At 41.5% G+C, this 22,265-nt stretch overlaps 1 protein-coding gene across 1 annotated transcript in view; it reads right to left on the minus strand.

Annotated features, from left to right (window-relative positions):
* Positions 1–4,943, minus strand: part of RNF24 (ring finger protein 24) — a 105,109-nt gene extending 100,166 nt beyond the window's left edge. The window contains exon 1 of the mRNA XM_020877075.2: positions 4,815–4,943. The gene's annotated coding sequence lies outside the window, so the exon portion shown is untranslated. The remainder of the gene's footprint in view (positions 1–4,814) is intronic.
* Between the last annotated feature and the right edge of the window lie 17,322 nt (positions 4,944–22,265).

A 22,265-nucleotide genomic window follows, 5' to 3' on the forward strand; every position in this document is an offset into this window, starting at 1 on the left:
TAACTCAGGAGAAATAAAGTTGTACAAGAAAGAAACATAATAGGTAATACGTATCCAATACAGCTCATCTGTGAATTATAGATACACTGCCAAGTCTTATAAATACTGAAAACTGACTTAACTGAAAACTGTAAAGCACAGATATGAGTGGGGGATAGAAGGATGGTTATGTGGAACAATTAAGTACTCAACTTCCAAACTAGAACTCCATGGATAATATACAAAGGTAGACAATCAAGGAATTGCAGTTTAAACATTGAAAATGAAATAAATATAAAGGTAAATGCTAGAAAGAACTGCTAAGAATTCAAAATAATTGAACCATATGAAACCACTGATTTTTGATAACTCCCCAATCTAAAAAAAAAAAAAAAAATGGCAATTTCATATAGTTTAAGCTGCTATTAGGTTAGTGCAAAAGTAGTTGTGGTTTCAGATTGTGAATTTTAAATCATTATAACTAGGCTCAAACACATCTTTATTAATCAAAATAGGAACCATTACAATCAATACATTTTTGTCAACAAGAAATAAGTTTTTTTATTCCTGCTGTGTAAAAATCTGTGCTTCGGGATTCGATGAACTTTTGGAAAGTATTTTCTGCCTCCTGCTGGTTGTAGAAGCATTTTCCCTGGAAAAAGTTGTTGAGATGCTTGAAGAAGTGGTGGTCAGTTGGCAAGAGGTTAGGTGAATATGGCGTTTGAGCCAAACCTTCATAGCCCAATTCATTCAAATTCTGAAGCTTTGGTTGTATGACATATGGTCAGGTGGTGTTGTGGAGGAGAACTGGGCCCATTCTGTTGACCAATGCCAGCTGCAGGCATTGCAGTTTTCAGTGCATCTCATAGATTTGCTGAGCATACTTCTCAGATGTAATGGTTTTGCTGGGATTCAGAAAGCTGTAGTTGATCAGATGGGCAGCAGACCACCAAACAGTGACTATGACCTTTTTTGGGTGCAAGTTTGGCTTTGGGAAGTGCTTTGGAGCTTCTTCTCGGTCCAACCACTGAGCTGGTTGTCATATAAAATCCACTTTTCATCACACATTATAATCTGATCGAGAAATGGTTCCTTGTTGTTGCATAGGATAAGAGAAGACTACACTTTAACATGATGATTTTTTTGATTTTCAGTCAGCTCATGAGGCACCCACTTATTGAGCTTTTTCACCTCTCCAATTTGCTTCAAATGCAGAATGACTGTAAAACGGTTGATGTTGAGTTCTTTAGCAACTTCTCACGTAGTTGTAAAAGGATCAGCTTTGATGATTGCTCTCAGTTGGTTGTTGTCAACTTCCAATGGCCAGCCACTGCGCTCCTCATCTTCAAAGCTCTGTCTCCTTTGCAAAACTTCTTGAACCACTACTGCACTGTATGTTTGTTAGCAGTCCCTGGGCCAAATGCGTTGTTGATGCTGCGAGTTGTCTCTGCTGCTTTATGACCCATTTTGAACTCCAATAAAAAAAAAATTGCTGGAATTTGCTTTTTGTCTGACATCATTGCTATAGTCTAACATAACCACATTTATTTAAGAATGTATTCCAATATCAAATGGCAATTTGCATTCAACAATGCAAATTTGCAATTACTTTTGTAACGATCCGTCTAGTCAAGGCTATGGGTTTTCCAGTGGTTATGTATGGATGTGAGAGTTGGACTGTGAAGAAAGCTGAGCACCGGAAAATTGATGCTTTTGAACTATGGTGTTGGAGAAGACTCTTGAGAGTCCCTTGGACTGCAAGGAGATCCAACCAGTCCATCCTAAAGGAGATCAGTCCTGGGTGTTCATTGGAAGGACTGATGCTGAAGCTGAAACTCCAATACTTTGGCCACCTCATGTGAAGAGTTGACTCATTGGAAAAGACCCTGATGCTGGGAGGGATTGGGGGCAGGAGGAGAAGGGGACGACAGAGGATAGAGATGGCTGGATGGCATCACCGACTCGATGGACATGAGTTTGAGTAAACTCCGGGAGTTGGTGATGGACAGGGAGGCCTGGCGTGCTGTGATTCATGGGGTCGCAAAGAGTCGGACACGACTGAGTGACTGAACTGAACTGAATAATACATTATGATAAGATTATTACTAACTTTAGCATAAACTGCCATTTGAAACAGAAAACAATTAGTATTTGGCTGCACAGCATGTAGGATCTTAGTTCCCCCACCAAGGATCAATCCGTGCCCACTGTAGTGTAAGCAGAGTCCTAATCACTGGACCACCAGGGAATTCCCAGAAAACAATTACTGACAGAATGCTGGGAGGATAATGTATCCCAGTTTGGGTAATGAAGTGTCACCACATATACTATTACTATCACTAACATAACAATATTAGTATTTCTAATGAATGTAAAGATTATGTTTATTAATAAAACAGCTCGTAACCTATTTTGACAATATAGATATTACTTTGGAATTTTTCTTCAATCATCCTACAAAAATGCAAAACTATGGACTGGTAAAGATTTTGATTAACAGAATGCTGAATAACAAGGCCAGGATGTTTTTAGTTTCCTTTGTTGGTACAAACAATAGTTAAGTCATGCTTGCAAAATTAAAGTTGCACAATATTGTAGTACTATGCAAGCCTATTTCAGTGATAATTCCGGTTACACTATGCTGTTTATTTAAGACTTCCCCTTATGATTTGTTTCAAAAGGCTTCCTAAAAAAGAAAAATCTTATGCAGGCAATTCATAAGTTATTTGGGTTGCTTCAGTATTAGTGACACTAGTTAATGTAATTAATGAAGCACTCATTCATAAGTTGCCTTATTTTGAGTTAAATTCATAAAAATTTTATTTAAATCTGACATCATAAAACCAAAATTTCAAATTGAAAAATCAACTTTTATTAATTTTAACTTTTACAAAGAAAGAATTTGATTATGCTAACATAAGGTAAGATTTTTACCAAGAATAATGGATCCTGTTCCAACCAAATGGAAAATTTCTCTTTCAAATTAAAAGCAAATGTTTGCAACAGAGGGAATATACATAAACAGATGCTATGGAAGACTGCTTAGTTTTGATTTCATTTTGCACCAAAAACTACCAGGAACTAAAATATATGTTATTAAAAATAACCTTAAAGGGAATCTTAAAACTGAATCAATTCAACTATTCATATCCTCTAATTAGCTCCTCACTTTTTTTTTTACTGCTTCTATTCTGAATCAAAAGATCATAACAAAAATATATTAATATTTGGAGGTATGTTTCTTACAACCACTAAGTTTAGTTAATTTCCTGTCACTCTGCAAAATTCTAAGGGTACAAAAAAGAAACAGCAAATGCAACCAACTATCTTCTAAAACTTATAAGATCTAGTTTAAGAGAGAAAAAGGTCCAAGTGAAACAGCAAGGAATAGCTGGTGCTATTATAACTGCATCTTTTTAATTGGTCCATATCAACTGTGACTCCTCATAACTTCACAGAGACAACAAAGTCAGGCAGTCAGTCCCCACAGAGCCAAAGTCTGTGGGAAACTGCAGAGCTTCCTCCTCTCTCTGGGGAGGAGGACAAAAAAAAAAAAAAAAAAAGGTGTTCTGTTTTCCAATAGTCCTGTAAGAGGTGCCACTGAGCTGGTGCTGCACAACCATACAACAGAGCACAGGAAAATTCAGATCAAAGCAAGGGCGCATGCCAGGGAAATATGCAATAAAACCCTTTGCCAAAGAATTACGGGGAAAAAAAAAAGCAATGAGGCGGAGAGAACCTGCTGGACCACCTTCTTATTAACACAGGGAGGCAGGAAGAAACAAAATCTGCCTGTACTGAGGAGCCTAGAAAAGTGTCCTAGATATACTGGAGCGTTTCTATAGACAACGTATATCAATATACAGACATAACAACCAATTAACTAAAAAGCAGTGTTCTATATGTACTATTCTCATGTACATATACATGAGTATATGACCACTTACCAACACCCGGAAAGCAACTGTTCTGGATATACTGAGAATATAGACATATATTGAGAATATAGACACATATTTTAATTAACAAAACCCACTGGTTTTGCAGCAAGAAACAAAGAAATACTGTTTGAAAGAAATGCCAGAGACAGAATTGGCTGAAGATCTGATGAAGTAATATGTCCTTTTTTCCTCATCCACTTTAAATGATCTCCGACTCGCTCATTTCGGAGGTCAAAGACAAACCATTAAGTCTCTGGAAACAAAAGAGGGGCCTTAATTCTCTGGCCTGTGGAAGCATACACGGCCCCCCACTCACAAATACGAGGCCAGCACCTGACTTTCATTAATGAGTAAGCGAGGCAAGAGGTCTCATCCCAGACCATAGCTTATACCCAGTGACAAACGGGCATGAGATAGACGCCACAAAGAAAGGGGAGGAGCAGACGGGGACCAGGAAAACACTGCCACGCCGCGCCCCCCCAAGGCGCGTTCCCACGGCCAACAGGGAGGCAGCCGTCTTCGCCATCCTCGTCCTCGCTCCGGGCACATCCCAGCAGCTCCCACGCCCGGGGACAAGACGCGGGGCACGGGCTAGCTGGGCGCACAGGGCGCCGCGAACCTTATCTCTGTGGTCTCCCGGTGACAGCTCCGCGCCTCCCTTTGTGCGGGACCACCCTCCTGTTCGTGCGCGGACCCTTTTCCGCGCCCCTCCCGGCCCAGGGCCGCTGTCCTACCCGTCCCAGCTCCCGGCCGAGGCGCCGGGAGTGTGAGTGGGGGAGGCTGGCGCGGGCCCACGGTCTCCTCAGCATCCCGAACCCGGACCTGCCCGGTCCCTTACGCCCCAAACCAGGGGGCGACGGTGCTCAGCGGCCCAACCCTCGCTTGCTCACTTACTCTGTCGTGAGGGCAGCGGCGGCGAGCGTGCTGGGACCGTCAGCTCCGGGCAGTAAGCAGAGGGCGTCTGGCTGAACCGAGCGCGGCTGAGGTGGCAGCTGCAGACGGCGCGCCACAGCCCCGGCGAGGGGCGGGCCCAGCGGGGGAGGGGCGGGCGCCGCGCCTCTCATTCATGCAGCGGGGGCGGAGTGAGGGAACCCGGATGGCCGGGCAGCCCCGCCCACCTCCCTCAGATGGCCTGTGCTTCAGAGTCGGTAGTGCGCAGGCGCGGCTCTCTGGAGCGCGAGCCTGCCTCACCCGCTGGGGTTGTCCTGGGGAGGAGTTGCGCCCTTTTGCATCTTATCTTTAGTATTTTTGCACGACCTATAAAGTTTTAAAGTGAGAAATTGGAACTGCCACCTCTTCCTAGCATTCAGTGCACCAGCATCGCAGGGACACAGAGTAGCATGAATAAGGAAGACACCGCCCCTTCCTCCAACTGCTTCATCTGCAGCAGGTCCTCTCAGACCTCTGAGAACCAGAATCTGCCCAAATACTGGAGAGCAGCGTGTGCAAGAAAGAGTGCATTACTTTAGTTGCATTGACCTAGTCTGTTCAGTCCCCAGCTCCCATTTCATAAGGCAGGCAAAAAACTGACCTTTGTCTGAGAGGTTTGACTTTCCTGGTGGCTCAGCCGGTAAAGAATCTGCCTGCAATGCAGGAGACCAGGGTTTGATCCCTGGGTTGAGGAGATTCCCTTGGAGAAGGGAATGGCAACCCACTCTAGTGTTCTTACCTGGAGAATTACACGGCCAGAGGAGCTTGATGGGACCCCAGTTTATGGGGTTGCTAACACTCCGAAGTAGCTGAGCAACTAACGCTTGGAGGCGGGTGGTTTAGCGCATCTTGTAACAACAAAGCCTACGGTCAATCTAATGCTGCTTCAAGAGAAGAGGCGTCTCTTCTTTGGCAGGGAGTGTATTCTCAAGAGACGCCTCCTGTTCCCAGCTCCTTGGCTCTGCTATTCCTGGCCCTCAGAAATCTTTGGTGCTGTTGGGAGTCTGCAACAGGCCTCATAGTGGTCTCATTTGAGGCACTTCAGTTGAGTGTGTGGGCACTGCAGCTGAGAGAAGATAGAGAAATGATTGCCCACTTTCCCTCACCTTCCCCCTTTGAGGTTCTCCTTCTGTTGCAGGGAAGAGAGTGGGAGGTGTGAATGTGTTGGGGAAGCACACTGACTGAAACTGCCCACCCTGGCCAGGCACCATAGCAACTATGTGCATGAGTTGTTTTACCACGGGAGGTCCTTGTATGGAACATGGACCTAATAAGCCACCACCAACCGGAAGAGTTTGGGAAACTCTTCTGTGTTTCCTAAAAGGAGGCACCACGTGTCTGCCCACCTCCCAGAATCCTTCTTGCTGACATCCATCTTGGCTGAACAATGCGTGCACCACCAGGAAGGACTCTGAGTCAGAATGATTGGGCAAAGACAACCCGGAAACTAATCCCATCACCATAAAACATGAGATTGCAAGCAGAGCATCTCTCCTGGTTTCCCTTACCCTACTGCTCTCCACCCCGGGTTCCTGTCCCAATAAAATCTCTTGCTTTGTCAGCACATGTGTCTCCTCAGACAGTTCATTTCTGAGTGTTAGACTAAGAGCATGGTCTTGGGCCCTGATTGGGGGGGAGGGGTGTCCCCCTTCCTGCTACAAATGGCGATTCTCTTCTTTGCAGCGACTGACATCCTGATCACTTGGGGTACTTGGGGACTAGCTTGCCTGCTGATGGACCAGACCAGTGGCCTCAACTGGGACCCTTTTGTCCCTGGTCTCCTCCTGATGCAGACAACTAGCCAGAGTGCCCAGACTGGGTAAGGAATGAGAGACTTTATTGACCTCTCTCGCCTCCCCTCTCGCTTTCCTCTCCTTAACCTTTCCCATCCTACCCTTTTTTTCTAGTCCCCTGGTCTTGGAGCAGGATCTGGTTGAAGGGCCTCAGCCTGAGCTGAGGATCAGAGGCTGATCACCTCTTCTTGGCAGAGAACTGGAATTCTGGTTCTGTTCTGATCTGGTCTGGTTTCTGGCAGGGCTGAATTCCAGTCTTCCCTTTTCTGGAGGCTCAGGGTAAAGTCCCTTAATGCCTGGATATCTGCAGGTGGCAAGAGATATCAGAAAGTTCACCCATTTTGCCCCCTCTCCCACCTCATCCCCTCTTCTTTCAACCTGGCTTCCTTTTCTCCCTTTAAAATCTTGGAAGACCTGAGATATTTTCATTTACTCTGTTAGTACTTGGGTCTGAAGTTCTATGTCTCTACAGGATGTTTACTGAGAGACTGTAATCTTGTATTTAAGGGAGTGTCTGATTAGGACTGCCAGGTCTATGTCTGTGTTTTATACTCTGTCTTCTGTGTTGTAATTTGTGATGGCCATTTGGCTTTGTGTGGCCACCATTTGGTTTAGGCCTGCCGCCATTTTGTTAGAACTTGATTTTCTTTCCCTGTGCTTTGAGACCAGAGCTCTGAGGAACACTTATGTAGACCATCTCTAACTCCTGAGACTGAGGAAAAATGGGAAGAAGACTTTAAAATTTTTATTTATTCCAATTATTTTTTATAAACTAGTAAATTTTATACTGTAATATCTAATTTACAACTAAATTTAGAAAATGAAGCTAGATCTCCTATTGTGTCTGTCTGAATATGTGTCTGTCTTGGTATGTCTTTGTATCTGGATAATATTTTTGAGATTAATTTGTAAATGAGTTCTATTTAATTGGCTTAAAAAATATAAGTTTTTACAAAGCAAACAATTCTAAATTAAGCTAAATGAATTCCAGATTCATGTGAACTGGGAAATATTCAGTATTAAGTTAATACCTGGTTTTTCAAACCATCAATAATACTTCTGTTGTACCTAGGTTTACTAGATGTCAAATAAGACTGTATTCCATTACAAATTTGTCAACCAGAAATGTACCTCATTGTGGAAAATACTTTAGGGAAACTAAGATGGGTTTTCAGTAGAAGAAGATATAAAAAAAATTACTGAAAAGAGTTATACATGATCAGGATTTTCTAAAACTGGATTAAAATTCATTGGGTAAATGGATTTCATTAGGAATGACTCAGTCATAGGAAAACTGGTTAAAACCAACTAGGTCCAAGATGGTGGAATCGACTTTGACTAGACTTTGAGCCTCTTTATGTACACCCATTGTAAGATATGCAGGCTAAGTGACACACCCATCAGCATTGGCTAGATCTGACTGAATGTTCTAAACCCTTTTGATTTTTTTGGACAAAATTTCCTAAATCAAATTCTATTAAAGTTCTTTTGACATCTAGCTACCTTTGGGATGCTTCAAAGGGCCCCTGAAACATCCCAAAGAGAGATATTAAATTAATTTGCGGGGGGTTTATTTGGTTGGTTAAATTACATGGGAAATATTATCAAATGAGTAATAAATCCTCTCAGGTTATATTGTATGGTAAATATTACTAACATATATATCCTAGAAATTATATGGATTTCCTAAAACTCTGACATGTTCTGTTATTCTAAGGAGAAACCTGATGACTTTACAAAGGTTAACAGAAGAACTGAACTGGTAAATATGCTTATAACTTTTACGGTTTCTATCTGAAAAGTTCTGGGTTTGACTCCGTGTTTTCCGGGAGTAGGGAAAACCTTCCCCTCAAACTAATTATGACAATAATTTGGTAAAATTATATTTTATAAACGGAAACATTTATCTTGTCTACCTGACCCCTCCAGATATTGGAAACTCTTAGGTTTCCAGTAACTTTATCAGATAAGTTAGAAAGTTATGTCACTAACAAGTACAGAAATCTCAAGGAATTTTTAAGACCTTGAAAAGAGAGGAATTCACATAGATGTGTTAGGTGAAATCTGTGATAAGCCTTTGGCAAGACTTTCCTAGCCCTGAAAGGTTTTGTTTTGAAAGTTCAGCCTGAGACTCTATAAAAGTTTCAGCAAAGTAAAAACTCTATGATTAGTTATGGTTATATATAGCATCAGGCCAAGTTTATTGAGACCAGACCTATTTCACAAACAAACTAGTCTTAATTTGGTTATATTTGGTAAAAACGAGGGTGATTTTAGGGAGAAAAGGATGTTTCAATGAATGTTAAATCCCAGTTTGTTAATCAAGTTCTTTATCTACTAAGACTCATTTCCTGGATAGTTCTTTGCTGTTAAGTGAAAGTGAAAGTGAAATTGCTCAGTCGTGTTCGACTTTTGTGACCCCATGGACTGTAGCCTACCAGGCTCCTCAGTCCATGGAATTTTCCAGGCAAGAGTACTGGAGTGGGTTGCCATATTAATTTAAAATTTAATTGAATTATTAAAAGATACCCTAAATTTGTTTCTGAAGCTTATTTCAGTAACCTACCTTTGGACAAAGATCAGATGCCTCACAACCCACAAACAGGACTGGAAAAAGACATAATTTAAGGGACTGTCTCCAACCTGGAGGGAAGGACATATTATCAGAGGAGAAACTGCACTACACCAGGACAAGAAAAAGACATCAGAAATAAACAGCTTGCCAAAGATGCTGGACCTGATTTGTATAATCATTTATAATGTTTTCTTGACTTCTTGGACTTTTACATATAAATCAAATATTTTTCTATCATAGGCATGATCCTATGCTAGTTTTAGAAATCAATCCAATTGTTGGGATTGTAGTCAATTACCTGTGTTTGGTTCTGGGTTACCTTGGTGAATTTCTCTACTCCAATGCTCAAATTGGTTGGCCCTGAAGAAATTTACTTTAAAAGGAAAGTTATAGTCATGTATAGGTCACTATTGATATTACTAGATGAGATCCCCTCACCTGGTCAGTAAAGCCTGCTCTGACCCTGGCCATGAACTTGAGTTTTCTTCTATTACTAAAGCTCAATTAGAGCAAGAAGCAAAGTTTCAGCAAAGGAAAATATCTCCCTCAATTATGGGATGGATTTATATAGATAACACCAGGCTATGGTAATTTAGGTTTAAAGTCTCTTCTGTGTTGGGAAGAATTATATCATACTAATGATAATCAGTCTAAAAACACTAGAAAACTGGGCTATGTGCCTTATAGACAGTGCCAATATACAATTTCCCTAAAAGATAATGATTACAGAATAGTCTAAGTCAGATGACCTGGGATATACTGGGCTACATCTAATGGAAGATCTTAGCTTAATTCTTACTTATGACTTTACTAATACTGCTGGCTATGGTTTTTGTATTTCACCTATTTTACAAAATTGCTGATTCTTACACTGCCAGTGGAGAAGGAAATGGCAACCCATTCCAGTAATCTTGCCTGGAAAAATCCCATGGATGGAGGAGCCTGGCAGGTACAGTCCATGGATTTGTCAAAATTTGGACACCACTGAGTGACTGCACTTTCACTTTTCCACTTTCACCCTAGGAGCAAACCTTGGAGAAGGAAATGGCAACACACTCAAGTTTTCTTGTCTGGAGAATCCTATGGACAGAGGAGCCTGGCAGGCAACAGTCCACGGGGTTGCAAATAGTCGGACACAACTGAGCGACTAAACAGCAACAACACTGCCAAATGTGTGACTGAGCCTCTGATGAAATAAAATATAGTTGCATATGAGATCAATGATGGTAACAGTGTAACTCTAGATACCGGAAGAAGCAGTAAGAGGGAATGTTTTCCTGGACTAAGAGGCTAGAAAGACAGTGGTCCAGAGAATTTTGGATACTATTTATGGCCTAGTCAAGTAACAGCACATTGAATGCCCTGTCAGCAAAATCTTTGTCAGACCTGAAAACCAGCATTTTCACCACCGTGGGATGAAATGGTCATGAAATGCCCCCCTGCCCCCAAATCATGGTCAAGTTTATGACCAAGAAGGAACCCTGCCAACTGGAAATTGGCATGTACCATCTACCTCTTCAAAGATTAAATCATGGCCACTGCAGCTGCTGACCTTCAATACCCCTAAAAGGAATTCAGGGTAAAAATCAGTAATAAGGCACTCTGTGCTATGAGAAAAACTTGTGAACAGGCCTTCAGATAGTTAGATCTTTCTAGGAGATGATTTTATGAGTCCCAGTTCTTATATCTTCTCATGCCTAGAGAAACTCTGACATCGTTTATGGTGACATCTGCATTGGCTATTAAGGAGAATATTACAATTAAAAGTCAAGATAGAGTAGCTATCTTGGTTCAGACATCCAAGGAAATAACTAAGAGACACTATGGATGCAATTTCAGACTAGTCCTTATACTGCTAAAAACTTGAGTTTTCTGAGTTGTGTCAGGCTTGGATGCCGCTGGACATTTTCACAACGTCTACTGGCAGCTAGTAATTGCAACCTTACTTTTTATAAAACTAGACAACTGGCTTCCTGGCTACAAGTCTCCCTAAAGTGCCAGTTCTGGACTGGGTTTCAGGCCTATCCTTCTGAAAAAAAAAATGAGATTTATATTGTCTATTATAATTCCAGTTGTCACTTTTCTAACTACTTCTAATTGGGTGTGTTACACCAAAATGGCAAACCAAGGTATTGAGATTTTAATCATCAAGACTCAGATCTAGACTTGGAACTCAGAAATACTTCCATTTCCATGTCTGTTCTCCAAACTGAGGCAGTCTCCTGTGTCCCATTTTGATAGGAATTTATCAGAGTCATAGTTGCACAGTTCCCTGAATTAAAACTGAGCAGCCCCAAAGGGCAGATTCAAACAGTTGCTGACCTTGGAAGGGAGGGGAAACAGAAAATAGAGAAGGAGCAATCAAATGATGGTATGGCCTTGAGGCTGTGTCCTGGTTCCTGCTCAAGAAATACACATAACAATGTCTTTGAGTTCTTCTGCAAAACTGGGGCCCCCAACCTGGTGAAGGATGGTAACTTCAAGCTGAGCACAGGATTCCTGGAGCATTGTTCTGTTGCCTCATCACCATCAGAAGAAAGTCACACACCCTGCAGCCCTCACCCCAAATGTTGCCTTCTCTTTCTGGGGCCCAGTGATCACCATCTTGTTAGGCCTCCTGTTTGGCCCCTGTCTATTTCATCTCTTACAGGTCCCAACAGTTTCAAGCTAAATTGTTGTTCTGACAAGGGTGAATGGTAGTTTCAGGCACAGAATACCTTGACTTAGATACGAGAGAGAGAAACTTCTGCTCTGCTAGGCAGGCCTACACCCATGCATAGCAGGAAAAAGTTACAGAAGTTGGCCTTGGAACTGTCAGGGTACGAGGAGGCATGTTATTTAGCTTGCTGATGTGTTACAATGGGAGTTGGCTCATCCACTATCTTGGACCATGTCCTTGGGCGATGTCATTCTTTTAAAGGCTGTGTCCTGCCCCCTTCTTGTTTCACTTCCTTCTCCTACCCTCCAGGTCTCCTCAACAAAAACCATAAACAGCTCAGGTGCTTTAGAAAGCAAAGGTCCTCGTGAAAAGAGCCTGCAGGCAAGTTCCTTCTGCTTTGGCAAACCAAAAATGCCCTAAGTAAGAGGCCAAGTAAAGACAAACAGCTGCAAACATCTCAAGTTACCAAATAGTCACAGTCCCCAAGGTAAGAGATAGGTGGAGGCAGGTGCTGGGTAGAGTGTGGCAAAAGAAAGGATGCCTGTCAACACCTATCCCCCAGCTACTGACACCAAGAATTTTGGAGTCCTTTTCCTTTCTCTCTTCCTTCCTAGCTCAATTGGAGCAGTTACCAGGAGGGCCTTCACAACTCCAGTTGGTTGATACCTCTCTCTCTGTCTAAATTAGGCCTCCTCATCTCTGTCCAGGGCTTCACTGGTGGCTCAGAGGTTAAAGTGTCTGCCTGCAATGCGGGAGACCCTGGTCGATCCCTGAGTCAGGAAGATCCCCTGGAGAAGGAAATGGCAACCCACTCCAGTATTCTTTTTTTATATTCTTTTTTTTTCCCATTTATTTTTACTAGTTGGAGGCTAATTACTTTACAGCATTGCAGTGGTTTTTGTCATACATTGAAATGAATTAGCCATGGATTTACATGTATTCCCCATCCCGGTCCCCCCTCCCACCTCCCTCTCCACCCCATCCCTCTGGGTCTTCCCAGTGCACCAGGCCTGAGCACTTGTCTCATGCATCCAACCTGGGCTGGTGATCTGTTTCACCCTAGATATACATGTTTCGATGCTGTTCTCTTGAAACATCCCACCCTCGCCTTCTCCCACAGAGTCCACAAGTCTGTTCTATACATCTGAGTCTCTTTTTCTTTTTTTGCATATAGGGTTATCGTTACCATCTTTCTAAATTCCATATATATGTGTTAGTATACTGTAATGGTCTTTATCTTTCTGGCTTACTTCGCTCTGTATAATGGGCTCCAGTTTCACCCATCTCATTAGAACTGATTCAAATGAGTTCTTTTTAATGGCTGAGTAATATTCCATGGTGTATATGTACCACAGCTTCCTCATCCATTCGTCTGCTGATGGGCATCTAGGTTGCTTCCATGTCCTGGCTATTATAAACAGTGCTGCGATGAACACTGGGGTGCATGTGTCTCTTTCGGATCTGGTTTCCTCAGTGTGTATGCCTAGAAGTGGTATTGCTGGGTCATATGGCAGATCTATTTCCAGCTTTTTAAGGAATCTCCACACTGTTTTCCATAGTGGCTGTACTAATTTGCATTCCCACCAACAGTGTAAGAGGGTTCCCTTTTCTCCACACCCTCTCCAGCATTTATTGCTTGTAGACTTTTGGATAGCAGCCATCCTGACTGGCGTGTAATGGTACCTCATTGTGGTTTTGATTTGCATTTCTCTGATAATGAGTGATGTTGAGCATCTTTTCATGTGTTTTTTTTTTTTTGCCATCCGTATGTCTTCCTTGGAGAAATGTCTGTTTAGTTCTTTGGCCCATTTTTTGATTGGGTCATTTATTTTTCTGGAATTGAGCTGCAGGAGTTGCTTGTATATTTTTGAGATTAATCCTTTGTCTGTTGCTTCATTTGCTATTATTTTCTCCCAATCTGAGGGCTGTCTTTTCACCTTGCTTAGAGTTTCCTTGTTTCATTAGGTCCCATTTGTTTATTTTTGCTTTTGTTTCTAAAATTCTGGGATGTGGGTCGTAGAGGATCCTGCTGTGATTTATGTCAGAGAGGGTTTTGCCTATGTTGTCCTCTAGGAGTTTTATAGTTTCTGGTCTTACATTTAGATCTTTAATCCATTTTGAGTTTATTTTTGTGTATGGTGTTAGAAAGTGTTCTGGTTTCATTCTTTTACAGGTGGTTGACCAGTTTTCCCAGCACCACTTGTTAAAGAGGTTGTCTTTTTTCCATTGTATATCCTTGCCTCCTCTGTCGAAGATAAGGTGACCATAGGTTCGTGGATTTATCTCTGGGCTTTCTATTCTGTTCCATTGATCTATATTTCTGTCTTTGTGCCAGTACCATACTGTCTTGATGACTGTGGCTTTGTAGTAGAGTCTGAAGTCAGGCAGGTTGATTCCTCCAGTTCCATTCTTCTTTCTCAAGGTTACTTTGGCTATTCGAGGTTTTTTGTATTTCCATACAAATTGTGAAATTATTTGTTCTAGTTCTGTGAAAAATACCGTTGGTAGTTTGATAGGGATTGCATTGAATCTATAGATTGCTTTGGGTAGTATAGCCATTTTGACAATATTGATTCTTCCAATCCATGAACACGGTATGTTTCTCCATCTGTTTGTGTCCTCTTTGATTTCTTTCATCAGTGTTTTATAGTTTTCTATGTATAGGTCTTTTGTTTCTTTAGGTAGATATACTCCTAAGTATTTTATTCTTTTTGTTGCAATGGTGAATGGTATCGTTTCCTTAATTTCTCTTTCTGTTTTCTCATTGTTAGTGTATAGGAATGCAAGAGATTTCTGTGTGTTAATTTTATATCCTGCAACTTTACTGTATTTGCTGATTAGCTCTAGTAATTTTCTGGTAGAGTCTTTAGGGTTTTCTATGTAGAGGATCATGTCATCTGCAAACAGCGAGAGTTTCACTTCTTCTTTTCCTATCTGGATTCCTTTTACTTCTTTTTCTGCCCTGATTGCTGTGGCCAACACTTCCAAAACTATGTTGAATAGTAGTGGTGAGAGTGGGCACCCTTGTCTTGTTCCTGATTTCAGGGGAAATGCTTTCAATTTTTCACCATTGAGGGTGATGCTTGCTGTGGGTTTGTCATATATAGCTTTTATTATGTTGAGGTATGTTCCTTCTATTCCTGCTTTCTGGAGAGTTTTAATCATAAATGGATGTTGAATTTTGTCAAAGGCTTTTTCTGCATCTATTGAGATAATCATATGGTTTTTATCTTTCAATTTGTTAATGTGGTGTATAACATTGATTGATTTGCGGATATTAAAGAATCCTTGCATTCCTGGGATAAAGCCCACTTGGTCATGGTGTATGATTTTTTTAATATGTTGTTGGATTCTGTTTGCTAGAATTTTGTTAAGGATTTTTGCATCTATGTTCATCAGTGATATTGGCCTGTAGTTCTCTTTTTTTGTGGCATCTTTGTCTGGTTTTGGAATTAGGGTGATGGTGGCCTCATAGAATGAGTTTGGAAGTCTACCTTCTTCTGCAATTTTGTGGAAGAGTTTGAGTAAGATAGGTGTTAGCTCTTCCCTAAATTTTTGGTAGAATTCAGCTGTGAAGCCATCTGGTCCTGGGCTTTTGTTTGCTGGAAGATTTCTGATTACAGTTTCGATTTCCTTGCTTGTGATGGGTTTGTTAAGATCTTCTATTTATTCCTGATTCAGTTTTGGAAAGTTATACTTCTCTAAGAACTTGTCCATTTCTTCCAAGTTGTCCATTTTATTGGCATAGAGCTGCTGGTAGTAGTCTCTTATGATCCTTTGTATTTCAGTGTTGTCTGTTGTGATCTCTCCATTTTCATTTCTAATTTTGTTAATTTGGTTCTTCTCCCTTTGTTTCTTAATGAGTCTTGCTAATGGTTTGTCAATTTTGTTTATTTTTTCAAAAAACCAGCTTTTAGCTTTGTTGATTTTTGCTATGGTCTCTTTAGTTTCTTTTGCATTTATTTCTGCCCTAATTTTTAAGATTTCTTTCCTTCTACTAACCCTGGGGTTCTTCATTTCTTCCTTCTCTAGTTGCTTTAGGTGTAGAGTTAGGTTATTTATTTGACTTTTTTCTTGTTTCTTGAGGTAGGCCTGTAATGCTATGAATCTTCCCCTTAGCACTGCTTTTACAGTGTCCCATAGGTTTTGGGTTGTTGTGTTTTCATTTTCATTCATTTCTATACATGTTTTGATTTCTTTTTTGATTTCTTCTATGATTTGTTGGTTATTCAGAAGCGTGTTGTTTAGCCTCCATATGTTTGAATTTTTAATAATTTTTTTCCTGTAATTGAGATCTAATCTTACTGCACTGTGGTCAGAAAAGATGACTGGAATGATTTCAATTTTTTTGAATTTACCAAGACTAGATTTATGGCCCAGGATGTGATCTATTCTGGAGAAGGTTCTGTGTGCACTTGAGAAAAAGGTGAAGTTGATTGTTTTGGGGTGAAACGTCCTATAGATGTCAATAAGGTCTAGCTGGTCCATTGTGTCCTTCAAAGTTTGTGTTTCCTTGTTCATTTTCTGTTTAGTTGATCTATGCATAGTTGTGAGTGGGGTATTAAAGTCTCCTACTATTATTGTGTTACTATCAATTTCCTCTTTCATACTCGTTAGTGTTTGCCTTACATATTGCGGTGCTCCTATGTTGGGTGCATGTATATTTATAATTGTTATATATTCTTCTTGGATTGATCCTTTGATCATTATGTAGTGTCCATCTTTGTCTCTTTTCACAGCCTTTATTTGAAAGTCTATTTTATCTGATATGAGTATTGCAACTCCTGCTTTCTTTTGGTCTCCGTTTGCGTGGAATATTTTTTTCCAGCCCTTCACTTTTAGTCTGTATGTGTCCCTTGCTTTGAGGTGGGTCTCTTGTAGACAGCATATATAGGGGTCTTGCTTTTGTATCCATTCAGCCAGCCTTTGTCTTTTGGTTGGGGCATTCAACCCATTTACATTTAAGGTAATTATTGATAGGTATGGTCCCGTTGCCATTTATTTTGTTGTTTGGGGTTCACATTTACACCACCTTTCTGTGTTTCCTGTCTAGAGAAGAGCCTTTAGTATTTGCTGAAGAGCTGGTTTGGTGGTGCTGAATTCTCTCAGCTTTTGCTTGTCTGTAAAGCTTTTGAGTTCTCCTTCATATCTGAATGAGATCCTTGCTGGGTAGAGTAATCTAGGTTGTAGGTTATTCTCTTTCATTACTTTAAGTATGTCCTGCCATTCCCTTCTGGCCTGAAGGGTTTCTATTGATAGATCAGCTGTTATCCTTATGGGAATCCCTTTGTGTGTTATTTGTTGTTTCTCCCTTGCTGCTTTTAATATTTGTTCTTTGTGTTTGATCTTTGTTAATTTGATTAATATGTGTCTTGGGGTGTTTCGCCTTGGGTTTATCCTGTTTGGGACTCTCTGGGTTTCTTGGACTTGGGTGGCTACTTCCTTCCCCATTTTAGGGAAGTTTTCAGCTATTATCTCCTCGAGTATCTTCTCATGGCCTTTCTTTTTGTCTTCTTCTTCTGGGACTCCTATGATTCGAATGTTGGGGCGTTTCACATTGTCCCAGAGGTCCCTGAGGTTGTCCTCATTTCTTTTGATTCTTTTTTCTTTTTTCCTCTCTGCTTCATTTATTTCCACCATTTTATCTTCTAACTCACTTATCCTATCTTCTGTCTCTGTTATTCTACTCATGGTTCCCTCCAGAGTGTTTTTGATCTCATTTATTTCATTATTTTTAATTGACTTTTTAAAATTTCTTCTAGGTCCTTGTTAAACCTTTCTTGCATCTTCTCAATCTTTGTCTCCAGGCTATTTATTTGTAACTCCATTTTGTTTTCAAGATTTTGGATCATTTTTATTATCATTATTCTAAATTCTTTTTCAGGTAGATTCCCTATTTCCTCCTCTTTTGTTTGACTTGGTGGGCTTTTTTCATGTTCCTTTACCTGTTGGGTATTTCTCTGCCTTTTCATCGTGTTTAGATTTCTGTGTCTGGAGTGGGCTTTCTATATTCTTGTGGTATGTGGTTCCTTTTTATTGTGGAGGTTTCACCCAGGGGGTGGGATTGGACGATTGCTTTGTCAAGGTTTCCTGGTTAGGGAAGCTTGTGTCAGCGTTCTGGTGCGTGGAATTGGATTTCTTCTCTCTGGAGTGCAGTGGAGTGTCCAGTAATGAGTTTTGCGATGGGTCTTTTTGTTAGGTGTGACTTTGGACAGCCTGTGTGTTGACACTCAGGTCTATGTTCCTGCGTTGCTAAAGAATTTGCATGGTATGTCTTGTACTAGAGTTTATTGGCTCTTAGGTGGTGGTTGGTTTTAGTGTAGGTATGGAGGCTTTTGGATGGTCTCTTATTCCTTCATGTTCCGTGTAGTCAGGAGTTTTCTGGTTTTCTCAGGTTTTGGGCTTAAGTCTCCTGCCTCTGGATTTCAGTTTTATTCTTCCAATAGTCTCAAGACTTCTCCAACTATACAGCACTGATAATAAAACTTCTAGGTTAATGGTGAAAAGATTCTCCACTGTGAGAGACAACCAGAGAGATTCACAGAGTTACATGAAGAATAGGAGAGGGAGGAAGGAGATAGAGGTGAGCAGGAGGAGAAAAAGGGGACTCAAGAGGAGAGAGACAGATCTACACAGTTATCTGTTCCCAAAGTGTTCTCTGTAGCCCAGACACCCACAAAGATTCACAGAATTGGATTAGGAAGAGAAGGGGAAAGGAGGAAATAGAGGTGTTCTGAGGTAGAAAACAGAGAGTCAAAAGTGGGAGAGTAATCACCACACTCCTAAATAGAAATGGGAACTGAATATTGGATTCTTAAATGTCCAAAATTTATATCACATACTGAAAAACAAAGATTAAAAATCTAGTGTAGAGGTTAGACTCTTTGAAATACAATATTTAAAAACAAAAACAAAAACACACAAAAAAATTAGAAATGTATATGAAGTTTGGTTTAAAAATAGAGTTTCTTTTTTTTTTTTGGCAAGGTTATAGTGAAATGAAAATGAAAATTAAGGAATAATAGAGGAGTATTAGAGGACTTCAAAAGGAAATAGAAGAGAAAAACAAGAAAAAGAAAAAAAAATTTTTTTTTCCTAATTAAAAAAATCGTAAAAATATATGAAAATGAAAGTTGAGGAGTAATGGGGGAGTAATAGGGAATTTTAAAAGAAAATAAAAGAGAAAAAATAAAAAATTAAAAAAAAGGGAAAGAAAAAAAATTTTTTTTAATAAATTAAAAAAAAAAAAACCATATATATCTAGGAATTCCTCTGGAGTTGTTGCGGTCAGTGTAGGTTCAGATAGCTCCTCTTTCCAGCTTACACTTCTAGATATCTATAGGCCCCTTCCGGTGTAGTCGGTGTTACCTTCAGGGATTTTAATCTGTTGCACCGGTCCTTTCTGAAGCGGTTCCCTTTGTTTATTTTGGCTTCTCTTCGGTGTCTAATTTCCGCCCTGACATTGGCGGGCGGAGGTGCTAGTTCAGTTTAGTCCTGCTACGGGGAGGGCGGGGCGCTGCAGACAGATAGATACCGCTCCGTGTGGCTAGCACTCACCGGCCACACTGGGTTTGCCCCGCTCACGGGTGTCAGTGCTTTCCCCGTCTACACTGCTCAGGCTCCCGGCTGCTTTATATGGAGCGGGCCCTGCGTTGAGTGCAGTTCCAGTTTTCTGGTACTCCACAAAAGCGCGGATTCGGTTGCACCTGCGTTTTGTGTCTTTCCTGGCCTGAGCGGCCCAGGCAGCCAGAGGCTTGGGCGCACTCTCTCCGGTACGGCGCGCTTTTCCCCTCCGCGACCCCAGCGCGCGCCGCCAGTCGGGTCTCAGGAAGTCTTTAGATAGGAACCAGGGGCCTGTTTGCAATTTGGGAGGGGGTGGCTTCTCAGGGGCTGAGTTTGCCCTTTTCCCCTTCCCCCTGCCTCCTACCTCCAGCGGGGACAGGCCGGCTCTTTTCTGGACTTTCTCAGTCCCTTTGTTTTGCGAACCGCAGGCAGTGTGCTCCGGCCGGTTAATTTTGTCCCACCGTTTAAAAAAAGCTCCCTCCGATTGCTCTCAGGGTCTTCAGGCCGGTCCTTACCCTAAGCAATGCCGCCCGCTCCTCTCCGTTCCGCTCCCGCTTGTTGCTGGCGGGTGCGGGCGTCTGGGGTACTTTTCTGCTGGGAGTTGCTTTTAGGCACGTAATCTGTGGGCCTTATTTAATTTTTCCTCCCAGTTAGATTGCCGAAAACTTCCCCCAGTCCCGCCAGTGCGAAGGTTTCCTGGTGATTGGAAACTTCCTCTATTAAGACTCCCTTCCCGGGACGGGTCATCGTCCGTAGCTCTTTTGTCTCCCTTTTTATCTTTTATATTTTGTCCTACCTCCCTTTGAAGACAATGGGCTGCTTTTCTGGGCGCCTGATGTCCTCTGCTAGCGATCAGAAGTTGTTTTGTGAAATTTGCTCAGCGTTCAAATGTTCTTTCGATGAATTTGTAGGGGAGAAGGTGATCTCCCCGTCCTATTCCTCCGCCATCTTGGCTCCTCAGCCCACTCCAGTATTCTTGCCTGGAGAATCCCATGGACGGTGGAGCCTGGTGGGCTACAGTCCACGGGTCGCAAAGAGTCGGACACTACTGAGCACCTTCACTTGAACTTTCATTTCTGTCCAAGTCTATTGCCGAAGTCTCAATCCATTCCCATGAAAGTCAATTCTCATGATATGCAGATTTGCCCATTTTACTGTCTGTTCTCTGTCCCTGCCTCAGTGATTCTTTAGCCCTTATTTTCTAGCCATTTCCAGAGCAGCACCAGGGTGTTTCACCTTCAGTACCTGTGTTCCTGCTGTTCCCTTGATTAGGGAGGCAACTTATCTAGCGACACTCAAGAGTCACTATTTTTTTCTTTTTTTCTTGAAGGATAGTTGCTTTACAGAATTTTGTTGTTTTCTGTCAAACCTCAATATGAATCAGTCACAGGTATACATATATCCCCTCCCTTTTGAACCTCCCTCCCATTTTCCTCCCCATCCCACCCCCTAGGCTGATACAGAGCCCCTGTTTGAGTTTCCTGAGCCATACAGCAAATTCCTATTGGCTATCTACTTTACGTATGGTATGTTACTCTTTCCATACATCTCACCCTCTCCTCCCCTCTCCCCATGTCCAAATGTCTGTCCTCTATGTTCGTTTCTCCATTGCTGCCCTGTAAATAAATTCTTCAGTACCATTTTTCTAGATTCCATATATATGTGTTAGAATACGGTATTTATCTTTCTCTTTCTGACTTACTTCACTCTGTATAATAGGTTCTAGGTTCATCCACCTCATTAGAACTGACTCAAATGCATTCCTTTTATGGCTGAGTAAGACTCCATTGTGTATATGTACCACAACTTCTTTATCCATTCATCTGTCAGTGAACATCTAGGTTGCTTCCATGTTCTAGCTATTGTAAATAGTGCTGCAGTGAACAATGGGGTACTTGTGTCTTTTTCAATTTTGGTTTCCTCAGGGTATATGCCTAGGAGTGGGGTTGCTGGGTCATATGGTGGCTTTATTCCTAGTGTTTTAAGGAATCTCCATACCGTCTTCCATAGTGGCTGTATCAATTTACATTCCCACCAACAGTGTAAGAGCGTTCCCTTTCTCCACACCCTCTCCTGCATTTATTGCTTGTAGACTTTTTGATGATGGCCATTCTGTAAAGTCACTATTTTAAAAATGAAGTCTTTCTGTCATGGAGTCCAAGTTTGTTCTGTTTGCTGCATAGTAGGCCAATGAATCAGAGATGAGGTGTTAAGGCAAGGACTATGACTTTTTTCGGAAAGCTAGCAGACTGAGAAAATATCTCAAAATAACCAAAAGCAGTAAAAAGCAAAGGTTAAAGTCAAAGAAACAGATTCAACATGGAGTCAGAATTGGCTCTTCCCTGTAATATTTCTTCCTGCCTCACCTTGTTACAGACTTTCTTTTGGAATTCCCCACCTGTGCCCTGTAACTATTTCTCAGCAACAGCCACACTTAGGGTTCCTACTTTGCATATTTTCTTCCCCAACCAGAATGTCTTTTGGAGACCCAGCAGATGACTGGCATACAGTGGGTGTGCCATAGTTATTAGTGATGATGTTCCCTTGTGGGTCAGAGAGGGTCTACTGGGGAAAGAAGGGATACATTCCTTTTGATTTCTCCTGCCTTCCCTCCTTCCTCACCCTGCCCCATGTTCGGAAACCTGTTTTGTTTAGAAGGCTCAGCTAGGAATTTGCTAGTCCAAACCGACTGTAAGGTAAAGGGTAAAGTTCCAGCTTCTTATCCTTTATCCTCATGAAAATTAGGAGGGAAGGATACAGAAAGAGAATGCTTAAAACTGTAAAGAGTAGGGGCCATGTTAAGTTGCTGTTTTAATTTTCATATT

The sequence above is a fragment of the Odocoileus virginianus genome, chromosome 9 (assembly GCF_023699985.2).
Source record: "Odocoileus virginianus isolate 20LAN1187 ecotype Illinois chromosome 9, Ovbor_1.2, whole genome shotgun sequence".
NCBI classification, from domain to species: domain Eukaryota; kingdom Metazoa; phylum Chordata; class Mammalia; order Artiodactyla; family Cervidae; genus Odocoileus; species Odocoileus virginianus.